The sequence below is a fragment of the Miniopterus schreibersii genome, assembly GCF_964146895.1.
Source record: "Miniopterus schreibersii genome assembly, chromosome: 3".
In the NCBI taxonomy this organism is placed as follows: Eukaryota; Metazoa; Chordata; class Mammalia; order Chiroptera; family Miniopteridae; genus Miniopterus; species Miniopterus schreibersii.
The window spans coordinates 32373649-32386988 of record NC_138103.1 but is presented as its reverse complement, the minus strand read 5'-3'; the positions used below and the strand labels follow the sequence as shown (position 1 = coordinate 32386988).

Here is a 13340-nt window from a genome sequence, read left to right as displayed (position 1 = left end):
CTGTATAGGACATGAACTGTCAGCCAGCTGCGCTTACCACGTTAAGAGTATCTTGATGGCAAGAAATGTGTCTAGTTTATCTAATAATGCTAAAAATGGGCCTTTATAGACAGTAAGTATTTAAAGTTTGTTAAATTGCATTGTAATTTTACATTGCACACTGGTTGGTAGTAAACAGAAGACGAGATATAACCTAAGTGTCCATCTAGAGGGGACTGGTTAAATAAATTGATACTGTCAAATGATTATAATGAAGTATGTTTACATGTGCTATTATAAAATAATCTCCAGAATATACTATTCAGTGAAGAAAACATTTTGTAGAATATCCCCATTGAAATAAAAATAAATAAATAGGGAGATTTCATACAGAATATAATATTTCTGGAAAGATGCAGGCATCTATTGATGGTAAATACCTTTAGGAAGTAGAACTGAGTGTTATAGGTAAACAGAATTGCTTTTCACTGTATACCTTTTTATTCTTTTTGGATCTTTTCATTTATAAATTCATTATTTTTTATATAAAATCTTTTAAAAATAGTATCACAGAAAACAATTCAATATCACCATATACTCAGCTCTTTCATATACCTTATCACATTTCATCTAAACGACAATTCATCATATGAATTAAGAAACTGGAGATAAGAGACCATAAGGTACTGGTACAACCACACACAGCTTGACAGTAAATAACCTATCTGGTACAGTTCCCAATTCCTTGGGCTTCACATCCAACGACACTTTCTTTTATGCAACTTCTACAGACCAAATGCATATGGATATAAAACCAGAGCACATTTAACATCGTTCAGTCAGTTTAATTCTGTGCTCAAAGATGCTGCTTTTTCCACAGATGGCAAGTCAAGCTTAAAAGTACTGTGTAATATTTTCCACAAACCTCCTTCTAGTCAAATAATTGCCCTGCCTTTGCCCTCATATTTCCATCAGCTCTCCATAATCTTGCAAAACCCATCCTCTTCCCAACCCCCATTCCGCCCACCTTTCAGCCTCAATATCCATCATCTTCAATGGAGACTAAGAAAACCAATTTTATCATGCCACTTACATTAAGAATGTTATAGGAAAAATACCAAATGGACATCCTCTGGCATACAGTATTTTGTGTTTCACCCTTTTCACTATAGGCTAAAAAATTTCCCCTAAATCATAAAACTCTAGGTTCGAATCTCAATGAGTTAAACCAATTTGGGGGTAAGCAATGAAAATCTTCTTGTGCTGCATTAAAACTCACACAAAAAACCCAATCTGGTATTCATTTACATTCATTAGAGTGGTGATTGCCTATGGCTATGCCTGAGAATGTATTCCAGCCTCAAGTTCTATTTTTAGACAAGTGCTCTGAGGATCATCAAACACCTGTCCTATTTAGCAACTGGAATATTTAAGCGCCCTAGTGCTTTTAAAATAGCAGACAAGCCAACCACAAAGACATATTTTAAACAAAGGGGTTTTAGTATTAAAGATCATGATTTGAATTCTTTCAATGCTCTCTTAATAGAAATATATTCAGACCCAAGATAATATGAGCCTATGATGTCAAACAAGTCAAAGGAAGAAAAAATGGATTTTTCTGAAAACAAATGAAAAGAAACATTTCTTCCTCACCTCTCCACTTCAATACCTTGATTGCAGCTCCTGAAATCAAGTAAGAATGGACCTGGATTCCATAAAATCCCCATTGGAATGGGGAAAATTTTTTTGGAGAAGTCTAATATGCCAAGATGTCTTTTGAGCTGGGAGGAATCTTCAGTGATTTCCCTAACCCTAGTCTAACTGCAGTCCCCTTGTTTAACAGAGCAGGAAAATTCGGCTGAGAGAGTAAAAGGGACAGTCCCAACATGGAAAGACTACCAAAGGAATCATGGCAACAGTGGGATTCGATATAATATGACTTGTATTCCTTACTCAGCACTAGGGTATGAAGCAAAACTGGTCTAAGTAAGCATAGTAACCCATCTGCATTTGGTAGAGGCTGGGTTACAAGTAGGTTTGTAACCCAGTATCAGTCAGACAGATATAAGAGAATTTTTCTATGGGGGATGATTTCTGGAAGGGATTTTAATCTCTAATAAAAAGAAAGAAGGAAAGAAAAAAGAAAGAAGAAAAAGGAAGGAAGGAAGGAAGGAAGGAAGGAAGGAAGGAAGGAAGGAAGGAAGGAAGGAAGGAAGGAAGGAAGGAAGGAAAGAAGGGAGAGAGAGAGAGAGAGAGAGAGAGAGAGAGAGAGAGAAAGAAAGAGAAAGAAAGAAAGAAAGAAAGAAAGAAAGAAAGAAAGAAAGAAAGAAAGAAAGAAAGAAAGAAAGAAAGAAAGAAAGAAAGAAAGAAAGAAAGAAAGAAAGAAAGAGGACTATATCTTCTTCTGGCTATGAATGCAGTAGCTTGAGGATGCAATTTCTGAAGCTACAACAGCCATATCGAAACCTGGCTATGACGAGCATTAAAATGAAGTTAGCCCAGGGAGGATGGCAGAGAAGATAGACAGAGTGATGGTCACTGATAGTGTTGAACTGCTGCACCCAAGTAGAGATGATTATCTTTAGACTTCTTGTTGTCTGAGATAGTGTTGAAATATTAATCATTTGATAGTCATTAAATATTATATGACTTACAGTCAAATGCATTCCTATAATCTACAGACCCCCCTCCAAAAAAAGTCTGTGATAATTTACTATATTTGTGCTAGACTATGAGCCCCTAGAAAGCAGGAATTATGGTTTGATTGTCTTGGAAACAGCAATGAACCAGCACAGTCTAGAAAAATAGTAGGCCTCAGAATGTTTGTTGTAGCATAATGAATAGCTTAGCCTCTTTGGAAAATAGTTTGGTAGTTTCTTAAGGTCATAAGCTTACCACATGACCCAGCATTTTCACGTCTAAGAGTCTACCCAAGAAAGTCACAATATATAGTCACACAAAGATTTGTACACAAATGTTCATGGCAACATTATTCATAATAGCCCCAAACTGGAAACAACCCAAATATTCTTCAGCTGGTGAACAGTTAAACAAAATATTATTTCCTTATAATGGAATAGTATTCAGGAATAAAAAAGGACCAAAATACTGAACATTCTACAAAAAGATGAACTTCAAAAACAATTGCTAAGTGAAATAAGTCAGAGACTACATGTTGTATAATTCCATTTATATGAAGTGTCCAGAATGGGCAAATTTATAGAAACCAAAAAAGATCAGTGATTGTCTGAGTAATCAGTAATACTGGGAGTAGGACTAGGGATTTGGAGGGGAGGGGTGAAATGTTTTAAAGCTGGATTGTGAGGCCCTGGCTGGGTAGTTCAGTTGGTTGGAGCGTGATCCTGATGTGTCAAGGTTGTGGGTTAGATCCCCGGTCAGGGCACATACAGGAATCAACCAATGAATGCATAAATAAGTGGAACAACAAATCAGTGTATCTCTCTCTTTTTCTCCCTTCCTCTCTCTCTCTCTAAAAATCAATCAAATTTTTTTAAAGAAAAACACTTAAAAAAAACTGGATTGCAGCAAGTGTTACACAACTCTATAAATTTACTAAAAATCATTGGATCATTCAACTTTCAATGGGAAAAATTTATCGTGTGTCAATTATACCCACTACAACTGTTAAAAATAAAAATGTGACCAGTTATTGAAATAAAACAAAAATTTGTGGAGTTATTGAACCACATAAAGCCATCCAATCAAGAATATGATATAGACAACTGTCTACCTACTACTGCACATACAGCATAAAGAGGCAAAGATGTTGCCTTCCAGTGGGTTGAGAGACATTGTTCTGGCTGACTGATTATAACAGCTCAGTCCAAAGTGAATGAGCAGATAAAAGAGCACTGAAAGCTCGAAGTGAGAAGCAATCACTGAGAGCTGGATTTTAAGGAAGATACTCTGAAGAAGCAGAACTTCAACCGGGTTTGAAAGAAAAGGAAGTATTTGCGGCAGAACAGAAAACTGTTTAGCATATTCTGGCTGTGGAAAAACAAATTAAAGAAGAGAAAATGCATAATGTTAAGTGTTAGGTTAGGTGTTTCAGTTTTTGTTCAGAAAGGGCTATTCACAATTATTTAGATTTCAAATTTGTCAATGTTTTTGTAAGCCTTTGAGATGGACATCCAAATCCAATTAAAAATCTAATAATTGTTATGTAAAACCAGAAGTCACTTTCACATAGTCTATTATTTATGTTCAATCAACACATGTTGAACAGATTAAAATCACATAAGTAATTCTTTTTAAATACTTTAGTGAATTATATTTTATCCCACATTTTAAATTATACGTTTAAAAGAGTTGATTTTTTTGTAAGCATTTCAAACGTCTAAGCAGACACACAACCCTAACAAGTAAGACCTTCTTTGGCTCCTGCATAACTCTTACAGATTTAATAAATTATATATATAAAAATATGAATCATAACTGTTCTTAAATATCGCAAAACTGATTTTTTAAATTATTCAAATCCTATTACACATTTCTACTTAAGTCACATGTCTAAACCAAATACATATTTCAAATGAAACATGTGTAATCTCTGAGACTAAATAACAAATACAAACATATTCTTAATGATTATGTAAAATGTTCTTATATAAAGTCATAAGTACCATCATTTACTTCATTGTATTCATAATTAATTCTAAACCTTCCTGAATATCAAGACATTTGCTTAAATAATAGGGATTTATTGCCCTGGCCGGGTGGCTCAGTTGGTTGGAGCATCGCCCCACACACCAAAATGTTTTTCTCTCACATCAGTGTTTCTTTCTCTCTCTTAAATCAATAAAAATATATCCTCAAGTGAGGATTTGAAAAAATAGGAGTGAGTTTTAAAATAATAATAATAATGGAGATTTATAATCTCAGGCAGAATTAATTTATTAAATCAAAGTCCTAGGACCTTGATATAGTTACTATTGTTCAGAAATTTAAGACCAGGAAGTATGACTTGAGATCTACATCTCCATGATTTTGCTGGAATCACAAAAGGACAGTACCTTTTTTATATAAACTATGTCAACAAGCCCATGCCACTCATCTTATCAATTTTAATCACCTAACTGGGATTTCTAGAGTCCTGTATCCTCACCCTGGCTGCAATTAACTTTCTTCAAGCTTCGATTTGATTCCATTAATCTCTTAACTGCCTCCGGGGATTCTGCAAACCTTCCTGTTCTTTTAGTTCTGCTTGGATCTTGCATGCCTCTCATGTCTAGCTCTAGACATAGCCTGCAATCTTTTTAATGACACAATTGGCTTTGCAAGGAATCTAGCCCACGGTGCCCTATTTCCTTCTAAAGAGATCTCTTGCCAAGAGCAAGTGCCAAAGAAGAAGGTCTGTAAGGTCATGAAACTGATGCCCAAGTCATGGAAAGTTCAAGATGGAAGATAACCTACAGTGTTGGAATAGTCAGAACGGAAGTCAGGCAGAGAGTGAGTTCAAGGGGGTCAAGGAAGACCTCACTGACGGGGTGGATTGACAGCAGTTGCCCGAGAGAGGGGGAGCAGAGAGGACAGCAGCTATGAGAATGTGGTCCTCAGGAGAGGGCTCTGGAAAGGGTTCAAAGGCTCTGGAAAGTTCATGATGATAAAATCCAGGGCAATGCCATGCCCTCATGTGGAAACTATGCAAGGAAGGTGTGGATATCACAGAGATTAAAAGATTTAGAAGGAGCCTAAAGTTAATGAATGAAGAGGCAAAAAGCATTAGGTAAAGTGAAGCATTAGGCAAAGGTAAAGTGAAGAAAAGAAGTTGATCCCAGAGCTCCAGATTATCTAGTAGAGAGAAACCCACAGCAAAAATATCCCTGCTCGACACATTGTGGATAATCCAAGGATGTCTAAGCAACAAGGCAGCTGCCCTTTCATTTCCAGCAACATCTGAAACATCAAAATTTTTAACTAATAACAAGAACTGAGAAAATACAGTCACTTTAGAGATGGTAGTGATCATGGAATTTGATCTGCGACAACTTTAAATACAGTTTTATTGAAAATAATGTTATAAAATGTGATAAAAATGACAACCATGTTCTTTTACCACATTGAATTAATCTCATTCCTATTCAAAATTAACTTCCAAGGTTGATCTGCATTATCTTTTACATACTTGCAAATGTTTCTGAATTAGGTGGCCTTGCTTTGAACAGAAAAATTAAAATGCAATAGGCTAGGAAACTTTTCATTTCCTATTGAACTCCTAGCACAAAAGAGGAGGAAAACATATTATGTTCAACTAATTTCCCTAATCACTGTATGGCTTCATCAGCCCACCCTTAATTCAGATGTGCTTATAAATTTAGCAGAAACAAATGAAGACTAATTTAATCTGATCTTTGTTGGAAATATCGACTACATTTTGGGTGAAATTTTTAGTTCCAAACAGAGTTGCTATATTTACCAAATAAAACTACAGAATACTCAGTTAATTTGAATTACAGAGAAACAACTGCTTTTTTTGATATAAGTATGTCACAAAAAATTATTCATTGTTTATTTGAAATTCAGTTTAACTGGGTGTGTTGAATTTTATCTGGCAAGACTTGGATAGTGAGTAGAGTTTAGTGACTTGAAATCAAAGGGCCATGAACCAGGAGTATTTCTTTGACAAATACCTCTAATAAGGCTAACAACCTGATCCAAATCACTAACCTCCTTCCACTCCTCATCCTTTACTCCCACCCTTGTAATAAATGTTTTAGTTTTAGTCCATATTTTAAGCAGCCAATCAGAGAGTCGAGCGAGTAGTAACTTAGAAAAGCAGTTCGGCTCTAATAGAAAATCAATCCCTTTATCATTCAGAAGGAGACATTCCAGGTTAAAATTCTTCATTTATGTATGTCAACATTTTCAGCTAATAAGAAAATTAAGCAGCCCTGGCCGATGTGGCTCAGTTGGCTGGAGCTTTGTCTGGTACACTAAGGGTAGCGGGTTCGATTCCCGGGGGTGCTTGTGGGAGGCAGCTGATTGATGCTTATCTCTCACGTTTATGTTTCTCTCTCTCCCTCTCCCTTTCTCTCTCTCTAAATATCAATAAAGACATATCCTCAGGGGAGGATTAAAAAAAAGAAGAAAAGAAAATAAGCATAGTTTGTACATAGTTGTTACAACCTATTAAATCAGCTAAAAGTTTGCCAGTTTAATAACTAATTTAAGCCGGGCATGGCTCAGCGGTTGAGCGTCGACCTGGGATGCAGGCGATCGGGGTTCGATTCCCGGTCAGGGCACATGCCCGGGCTGCGGGCTGCAGCCGATCAATGACTCTCTCATCATTGGTGTTGCTCTCTCTCTCCCTTCCTCTCTGAAATCAATAAAGATATGTTTAAAAAAAGAAAACGATGGAACTAATAACTAATTTATATACCATATAAATGGAAATAAGTAACAGCAGATTATTGACTTCACATTGATCATTGTAATTAAAACCTAAAATGCTCAATTCATTGTGTGTCAGCAATAAAAAAAAATCATCCCCATTAAATGGATGTCAAATGCGAGAGAGTAACTGAAATTCCTGGAGGAGGGAGTGATGAAAGGAGACAGAATCTCCGTGATAGCAGCACAAAGCGAGGAGGCGAGGAGGGTACAAATGATCAGCAAACGAATGTGCGTCGAGATCTGGCCACAGCACGATGACCTCCGAAGACGGCTGTGCCCTAATCCTCAGCGCCCCTGATGCTACCTCGCAGGGCAAAAGGGCCTGTGATTACAATGCGGATGTGATTACATTTAAGGATCTAGAAACGGGGAGATTATTCTGGATTATCTAGGTGGATGCAAACGAATCACCCGCGTCTTCGAAAGTAGAGAACCTTTTCTTGCTCTTGCTGCACAGAGCTAGAGGTGGCAGCAGGGACGGACTCGGCCCACCTTGCTGGCTCTGAAGGCACTGGAAGGGGCTATGAGCCAAGGAATGCAGCTGGTCCCCAAAAGCTAGAAAACAAGAAAAAGAATTCTCCCTTAGAGCTTGCAGAGAGAAACTCAGCACTGCCAACACCTTTATTTTAGCTCAGTGAGACTCGCGTGATAAATGTGTGTTATTTTAAATGACTACCTTTGTGGTCATTTGTAAAGGCAATAATAGAAAACTAATACATAAGGCTTGACTTTAACCACTGAGCTAAACTGGCTAGGGCACAGATACCATTTTTAAGTCACAAAATAAAATGGGAAAAGAAAAAAAAAAAGGAGGATTCCAACAAAATTTTGTTTTTCTCTAGGGAGACTGTACTCTGTTAAGCATATACCAGGAATTCACATCTTTAAAGGATGCTTAAAGAAAAGATTTGGGTGTGCCTATGAATAGTTAATGTCATTTAATATGTGAGTAACCAAGCAGCAGTATCACTTTCTTATTTTTTAGAAAATTTTGTTTTATTATATTAGGTGTTTCAAAGGATCTTAAAGATAGAATAATCCAACACCATCCATTTGTTACATAAGTGCCTTTTCACTCATTCTTCGTGTGACATAGAAATGAATTGCTCTAACAAAATGAAGGCAGCATGCTTACTTGAATGGCAGTATGAATAATTCGAAGACACACTGATGCATTTATAAGCTAGAAAAGCCTTGTCTGTTGTCTGTAAAATTTCTCATGTGAAACTGAAGAAAACCCAGTCAGCAACAGAATGAACATTTAGCACTTTAATCTTAGATAATGAATTGGTTAAAGAATTTGATGGTAGGTATTAAATAAATCACATTCACCAGCGAATATAGCAGTACTGTGGCAAACATCTGACTTAAAATTCAATGTGATGCATTTGCTAACAAAGAGTGATCATGTAATTTAAAAGCATGGCTAGAAATTAACATGGTAACACTACATCTTTTCAACATTTTAAATTCTCTTCTTTATGGATAGATTCAGCATAGTTTTTAAAGAAAAGGCCCCCAAACTTGACTTCTCTCAAGTTGCCTCTCCAAGAACAGGTGATTAAATCATAACACTGTTTCTAACTATGTATGACTCTTACACATAAAATACAATATATACCAGTTGGGAGTATATTCTTTTCATGTACATCTGGGAATTATATAAACAAAACACAGCTAGTCAATGTTGGTTAAAGAAGGCATGCTTTGAACAATGTTTTGTGTACACATTGGGGGTTTCTGCTTACCTAATTTTCCTTTCTTGTTTTCATTTCTCAACATCACAAAGATTTTTCGTTTATTCTAGAGCACTCATCACGGCTCAACTTATAATTAGAAGCTAAGCATGATTCAGAATGTCCTCAATTTTTAGGCCTCCACAGCTTTGGTTACCTAGTTTACCTATTTGATGTCCGTATCAGTCAGCTAAAGTCAGCTGAACTGTGATCCTACATTGCAATGATTTTCCTCAGGAAAATGAAGATAGCTGGTCGGGTAGTCATTCTGAAGCACTTGCCTTTTGCATTTAAATCAGGTGCCTCTTAAATTCCAGCTCTTCCTTTTCTTATCTGTATTCATTCAGCAGCTGCTGAAACTGTACTATATCTTCCAAATTCTTTGGCATTTTTCTCTGCAGAATTGTAAAGCTAATATAAATCAGCCAAACATTTTTAGAGGTGGCAATAAAGGTCCGGAGGCAAATTCAATGGATTATACAGTTGCTGATGCATGATTCTGATTCAGGTCAGCTTTTAGGTAACTGCTCTCATTTGAAGGTCAAAGAAAAATCCATGTGAACTGATGCTTTCATTTGGATAAATCTGTAATAATTTGAGCCTGAAGATGTTTACTACATTTATTATAAAATATAAATATCAACACCTTCCAAAGACAACAGATGAATGCTCTGTGGCTAAAACCAACCAAGAGAAAAATTTTATGGATAGGCAGACTGCATTGATTCCACCGGCCCTCGGGGTTTTGCATTCCCTCGAGGTGTCTCCTCCGTCTGGTTGGCAGCTGGTGGAGGAAAGGTCAGAGTGACCTGCCCATTGATAAATAGCATAGAGGCAAAGTGGGGGGCTGGGAGTGGGGGAGAGCAGAGACTTAATAGTGGGAATAAAAGGAGAGGCCTCTGAGAAGATGAATTAATGGGTTCTGAATGAGAAAAATAACACTGGGGGCTATGGGAATGGCTAATATCCTAACTTTGGGTTATGATGAAATGTGGTTCATCCTTGGAATGGTTTTATTTTTACAATTTCTGATAATCTAAGTAAAGATTCCTATAATTCCAAATTTCTTCTCCAAAAGTTAAAGCATCTGTGAAATAAGTGGATATACTAATAGAGTTTGTAAAACAAACAAACAAACAACAACAACAAATACACATGTACTATTTTATACAGGGGTGGGCAAAAGTAGGTTTACAGTTGTGAGTATGCGAAAGGGCTTATTCTTGTATTATTTATTAATTATTGTATTATTTATTTGTATTATTTGTAAACCTACTTTTGCCTGCCACTATATATTATTTTAGTAATTAATTTGCAGACTTTCTCATTATTTCATTCACTCCAAGTGTAACTTGGGATTATAACTGATGGATCTATATTTAAATTCTCATCAAGTATAAAATAAACATACACAATCCACTCATTTCAGAAAGGTGATATGGATAGTATTTTTTTAAAACATCAATAAAGATCTATTTCAAATTCTCACTAAAATTACCCCACAAGTGCTGCTATTTCTAAGGTTTATAGTTTTTAAAGTGAAAAACAGGGACACTTATATAAGTTCAGTATTCCGAGTAAAGAAAGAGGTAATTTTAAATGTTTGTCTAAATTTTAACTTTAGCATGTGGTAAATTAGAGAAAAAAATTTATAGAATTTATAGATCTTTTAGTCTAATTCTCTTCATGCCACAGGTGAGGCAGTGATGTCCACTAACACTCACGTACCCAGGTTCACACTGCAAATTAAGGCCAAAGGCAGAAAGTGAATCCAGGTCTCCTAATTCCTGAGCCACCTTCCTTTCCCCTGTATCATACTTTACTAGAAAAATAATTTTTAAAAATCAGTAAACACTCTAATGCCAAGATATTGCCAGAAATGCTCCCTTGGTGATGTTGTTTTCTCCTGGTCGGTGTTCAGTACAAGTGCACTATAATTAAAATTAGACAGTAGATACAGAAGAGGAAACATATGCTGGTACAGTTACCGTATTTTGTTAATGTGTGTGTCAAACTTAGAGGAAAAACTCTGGGATTCAGCTGCCCAGATATAAGTTATATTTAAAGAAACTGCTATTCTAGGAGACTTTTTCAAGCAACAAGAGAAAAATTAGGATGTTTCATTGTCACTGTGGCAGTAGGAGGAGAAGAAATTCATCAATTACTTCATTTTTTTTTTCTTTTGGTAAAAGGAGATGACCAACATTCAACATTCAAGACTGCATACATCACTATAAGAAATTACAGATATTTTCACATTTCTTTCTTTTTAAAAAAATTTTTTTTTAATTTTATTTGAGAGAGAGAGGAAGCGAGAAAGAGAGAAACACTGATTTGTTGTTCCACTCATTCATTGGTTGATTCCTGCATGTGCCCTGACCGGGGATCAAACCCTCAACCTTGGCATATCGGATGACACTCCAACCAACTGAGCTACCTGGCCAGGGCTTTTCACATTCATTTCTTTTTTCATGCCCAAGAGGATTAAGAATTGCTTAGGCATATTTGTCCCCAGGGCATAGATGACGAATGAATGCAGTGATGTTTGCCTTACGGTTTTCAGACTTGATTAAATTGACTGGTGGAGTAAATGTGTGTTGTAGTTGATAGTCTTCTAAATTTGATAAAGAAAGCTATAATTACAGCCAATCTTACCTGATGCTCTAAACAAAATATTTACAGTACTCGATGAGAACATTGTGGTCCTATTTATGACCTGTAAAACAGCTTAGGAATTATAGCTTAACTGTATGCCTTGATATGATTAAATATATATTTAGCTGACTACCTAAATTTGCATGACAGAAATAAAAATGGGAGCCAGTGGGGTTTTTTTGTTTTCTTGTTTTTTTAGTTTCTCTAAGAATTACTTAAGTTTGAAGTCAAATACAATTTTTTTCAAGTAATGTCTATGAGAGAGAGAGAAATGAGAATAAAAGATACTATACTTTTTCTCAAAAAAGGGCTTTTATAATTTTGAATAGGTGCAATATTTAGGGAACTTAAATAAACTGTACCAGAAAGAGAGTTGGAGAGACTAGAATAAATACTGTAGCTATTTATCCAGTTTAAAAATAATCAGAATTTAAATCTTTCACTTAGATTTTTTTTTCATTTTTATCATCTTTACTATCTTTACATTTTTCCTTTAATTTTTCCTAATAGCACAAATCTCTCTTCCCATGATTTGAGTCCAGTTTTCATTTTCCACCTTCAACGGAGATAGAACCATTAGGTGGGGCCTATAATACAGAAAAGTAATTACCAGCTTACAAACAAACTTTTTGTGCTGTTCAGGAGGGCTGCCCGGCTGGCGTGGCTCAGTGGTTGAGTGTCAACCTATCCTGGGCAGGGCACATGCCCGGGTTTCAGGCTCCATCCCCGGGGGGGGGGGGGGGGGGGTGCCTGCAGGAGGCAGTCGATCAGTGACTCTCATCACTGATGTTTCTCTCTCTCCCTCCCCTTCCTCTCTCTGAAATCAATAGAACATTTTTTAAAAAGGAGGGCTTAGAAACACATTGTTCCTATTGAAATTGGGTATGCTGGTGAAAGTCCAGGCCCGGCAGTCTGATAGCAGACTGAGGTGTACCTTCCTCTCCTGGTCCCTTCCCTTTGTTTGGGGGTTGTTTGTTTAACTTACCATTACTGTTGAAAGTGTTACAGACTCCTCCTGTTTTCCCCCACGGGCCCCTCCACCCCACTCCCACCCCGTTCTTTTTGTTATGCCTAAGGAGAAGGAACTTGCATTATTGTCACCTCCCAGTACCTTTTTATCCAATGAGAAGCAGTTAGGAGCCGGGTAGGGGGTAGTAGTGGTTTATTTTTCTCTCTGGTGAAAGTGCAGAGTAGTCATATGTAACTGCCACTTAATCCCAGTATCCAGAATTGAATTAGTTGGCCATACCCAGCTGTAATAAATAAATAAATAAATAAATAAATAAACAAACAAACAAATAAATAAATAAATAAAAATAAATAAATAAAAATTAAAAAACTGCAGCCTTCCTTTGGGGCAGCCATGTGCCCAGATGAATACAAGGGTTTTATTAATAGAAAATAAATGGAAAATGGATTGGGGGGAAGAACTAGCAGTCTTCCACACTCCACACCACACATTCTAACAGTGTATTAATAATCAAATCAGTTGTGCCTAGAACCTGTCTTAGGAATTTCTTTAATCTTCATTGGACCCTCACTCAAAAGAACCTTATT

At 36.4% G+C, this 13340-nt stretch overlaps 1 long non-coding RNA gene across 1 annotated transcript in view; it reads right to left on the bottom strand.

Annotated features, from left to right (window-relative positions):
* Positions 1-5980: 5980 nt before the first annotated feature.
* The window catches only part of LOC308554541, a 49421-nt gene continuing 42061 nt past the window's right edge, over positions 5981-13340 (bottom strand). The window contains exons 3-4 of the long non-coding RNA XR_013998413.1: positions 12895-13036; positions 5981-7947 (exon numbers count right to left, since the gene is read on the bottom strand). This is a non-coding gene — a long non-coding RNA (uncharacterized lncRNA). The remainder of the gene's footprint in view (positions 7948-12894; positions 13037-13340) is intronic.